Here is a 3,855-nt window from a genome sequence, read left to right as displayed (position 1 = left end):
CATGAAACCCTAGCATAGCCAAAAAAATTCAAACATTTAACAAATGTCAGCACATCAAAATTTTGACACTCAGTCAAAACTTATATCTATGATGTCCCTCAGCTTCTATCTTCTTGACACAAATTGTATGACTCAGCATCAACTAACTCTAGTTAGCTTAGCTTCTATAGTGTCCTAATAAACTCAGCTTGTATAGGAGTACTCCATGACCATAGACTTGCTTGATTCTGGTTATATACCTCAGCTTCAACTGAAATATGAACAAGTCCAATATACATAGCTCGACCTTATTAAGATGGCTTAGTCATAGTGATGACCAACCAACTCTTCCATAGGAATGACTAATTGTTCAGTACTAATAGACAACAAGACCTAGGGATAAACAATCTCCCCCTTTGATATTATTGGCAAAAATACTTTGTCATGATTAAACATTACATCCAAAACTGAAAATAGTACTCTCCCTTTGACTATGACTTTGTAATCATAATGACTTCAATATATACAACATATATACATGACTTCTAACATTCTCTAAATTTAAAATAAGTATCCATTACAAGAAGAAATACAATGAATCATACCTTTGATCATATCCATTTCCATTTGTATATCATGCTTTATGTTCATTTCCCTCTTGTTTTTGTTACTCATGGCTATTGGAGTGATGGGGTCAAACCATATTTGTCCAAAAAGGATTTCTAAATTTGTATAATTATTGCCAATGCATTATCCCAACTCGATTTGATAGATTCCAAAACTTGAATTTTGATTTCTAGCTGAGCAGCTAGATCAACCAAACTATGAGCAATAGAGAGATGTAAACTTCTTTTAACTATCTCCTTGTCCAATGACAACTCTCTCTACATAACCTCTAAATTTGGTATCAACATTGACTAAATTGAGATAAGTTTTTCTTGCATCTTGTCATCTATAGCTTGCAATTCAACCAATCTTCATTAGGAAAATATCAATCTATTATAATGAATAGAACTTGAACTTGTGTTTGTGTTCATAGATTATCGTATGGATTTTAAATCTAATTGCAACTTCTCAATCTAATCTTGGATATCCTAAGTGAATCCTAGTACATCAAATGTTTTATAAAAAAATTAAATATTTATCCCTCTAGAGTATTTAAAAGATTATAAAGTTCAACTTTCCTTATGGTGATTTCAGTTGCCACTTTCTTCAAAACTTTCTTCTCAAATCTTGCCTCAGACCATTGGACTATCTTATCATTAGCCTCAATATCATCATTATTCACCTTTTTTTACAATATGAACTAATTGGGCCATTAATGGAAATTTTTCATCAACATCTTGTTGTAAATAAAAATGGTAAAGTAAGTTCGAGGGGCCGAGGGGGGGGGTGTGGGGTGGGTGGTGAATCACATAATGTTTTATTAAAAAATTAAATATTTATTACAACTCCCTCTAAAGTATTTACAAGATTATAAAATTCAACTTGCCTTATGGTGATTTCAGTTGACACTTTCTTCAAAACTTTCTTCTCAAATCTTGCCTTGGACCATTGCACTATCTTATCATTAGCCTCAATATCATCATTATTCTAGGGGGGTGAATCAGAACTTAAAACTTCTACCTCTTAAAACATATCACCAACATCCATCTCATAAGTTAACATGTAAACTGAAATAACTTAACATGCATCACATCCATAGCATAAAGTAAATAACACATGACAAAAAAATTCGGTTACCTAGAAACCCTCCAACGAGAATGTAAAACTAGGGTGGGGGTTGATACCCACAAATCTTCATATTGAAGTTGTAAAGTGTGGTCAATTACGGCTACAATGTGTTTGGTCATAATCTATGATCTACCCTGTGAGAGGTATGCCCTATTAAAGGCTTACAAAGACTATTAGGTCTCACCTTATTAGAGGATTTCAACTTACAATAAAGTAAGCACTCATTTAAGAGATTTACAAAATCCTGTTAGGACTACTCGATTAAGATATTTACTCTATATCACCTATTAGAATGATTCAACATCATGATCCTTCAATTAGCACCTTGGTACTTGATGTGAAATCTCCTCCTTTCTATTCAAACCTTGATCTTCTTGATTAGATATGTCTCCTCTATCCTTTCACTTCATTACTCTATTCTTCTCAAACTGATTATGCAATGTATAACTCTATCATAGCCATCAAAGCCACCATGAATGCCTTCTAAACTCTTAGCATTCATCTCCTTGCACACTCTTTTTTTTACTTCTTAGGGTTTAGCCTTCTTAAATAAACATTGGTGGTGATGGATTAGGTAAGAATCAATGACTGTACTTGATCCTTATTTCTTTCTAAATCTTCCCTCAATCTGATTGGTTTCATGTATTGTTTAGGGACTCTCAATATTTCTCCATACTTATCATCTAGAATCATTACATATTATTTATGTCAGCCCAAAAATGGTTTACATAGAATTTTGTTCCATTACAAAAATCTATGTCATAAATTTTTGACTCATGATTCAAAGGCTTTGATGTTTGACCTTCACTATGCTCTTAATGTTGTAACTCGGCTTTGAATAGCTTGGCACTCATCGTTTTCTTGGCACCAAAGTCACTCAACGCATCCTATTTACTTAGTTCCCTCTATTGGCTTGGCACATGAATTAATTCACACACATTGACTGATTGACACCTACTAGTGCTCGACACTAACTGTCATATTGCTCGGCATGTATTGTCTAGAGACTAATGCTTGGCATTCTTTGATCACTTGGCATTCACTCTGCTAGATAATGACTTAAGTGTTTTGTCACTACCTTGTCAAAACCAATTTGAGATTAACAATCTCCCCCTCTGAAATGAGTGGTAAAAAAACTTTTTCATGGCATTTACAACTTTATTGTATGCATAAGTTAGACAATATATCTTCGTGACTCAACTCATATACAAAATTCTCAAAAACTTCATTTTTTGCAAAATCATTGTATATCCTTCATACATCATTACTCCATTACTCCCCTTGAGTAAATCCTTCATTTCTATTTCTATTTCTTCATTCATTACTCCTCTAGAGTAGATATTCTACCTTGATAACTTTCCTTCAAAATATCCTAAAAATTCATCATCCACCCTTTTTGAAACTTATGTCATTTTGGTTGTACACTTATAGTGTGTTTGTCTAGGAATGGTTTATGTAGCTCCATGATAATATTCAATGTTGCATCCTAGTTATGGCATGCTTCATATAATGAATGAATTTGTATTTCAAGATTAGCAGCTAGGTCAACTAAGCCTTGATGAGTAGAAAGTTGTGAATTTTTTTCATCAAAGTTTCAGCATATTCTAGTTCCTTGTGTAACACTTCCATGTGAGGTGTTAACATGGATTGTATATTGATCAAAGTAGATCTAATATTAGCATCTTTTTCTTACAACTTGGAAAGCCTACTCTGAGTTGTCAGTAACCTTTGAAAGTGTATCTGACTATTACCAAGAGATGTTTTAAAGTACTACCTGTGAGTTGTAGATCTCCTTGTAATTGGTCAATAGCCTATTGATTTTCCTTAGTGAATAGAGCAACATTACATAGCTTTGTGTAGAAAGTGAAAATGTTCTCTAATACCTTCTTCACACTTTCTATTTTGGTTTCAAGATCAACCTATCTTAGTGCAATAGTACTAGATATCTTCTCTAAAAACTTTGTATGAAACCTTCTTTCTAACCATTCTAATTATTTGACATTAGAATCCAAGTCTTCATCCTTTATCTTGTCCCTAATAGTGAAAAGTTTCTCTATTATAGGTTTTTCTTCATTCATTTCTAGGAGACTAAAAGCATCAAAAAATATGTCTTTGATTTCATGCAAAATTTTCTTTTTCTTA

This window comes from Cupressus sempervirens, chromosome 3 (assembly GCF_028749045.1).
Source record: "Cupressus sempervirens isolate cs-2001-9-10 chromosome 3, ASM2874904v1, whole genome shotgun sequence".
Taxonomy (NCBI): domain Eukaryota; kingdom Viridiplantae; phylum Streptophyta; class Pinopsida; order Cupressales; family Cupressaceae; genus Cupressus; species Cupressus sempervirens.
This window is presented reverse-complemented; position numbering follows the sequence as displayed.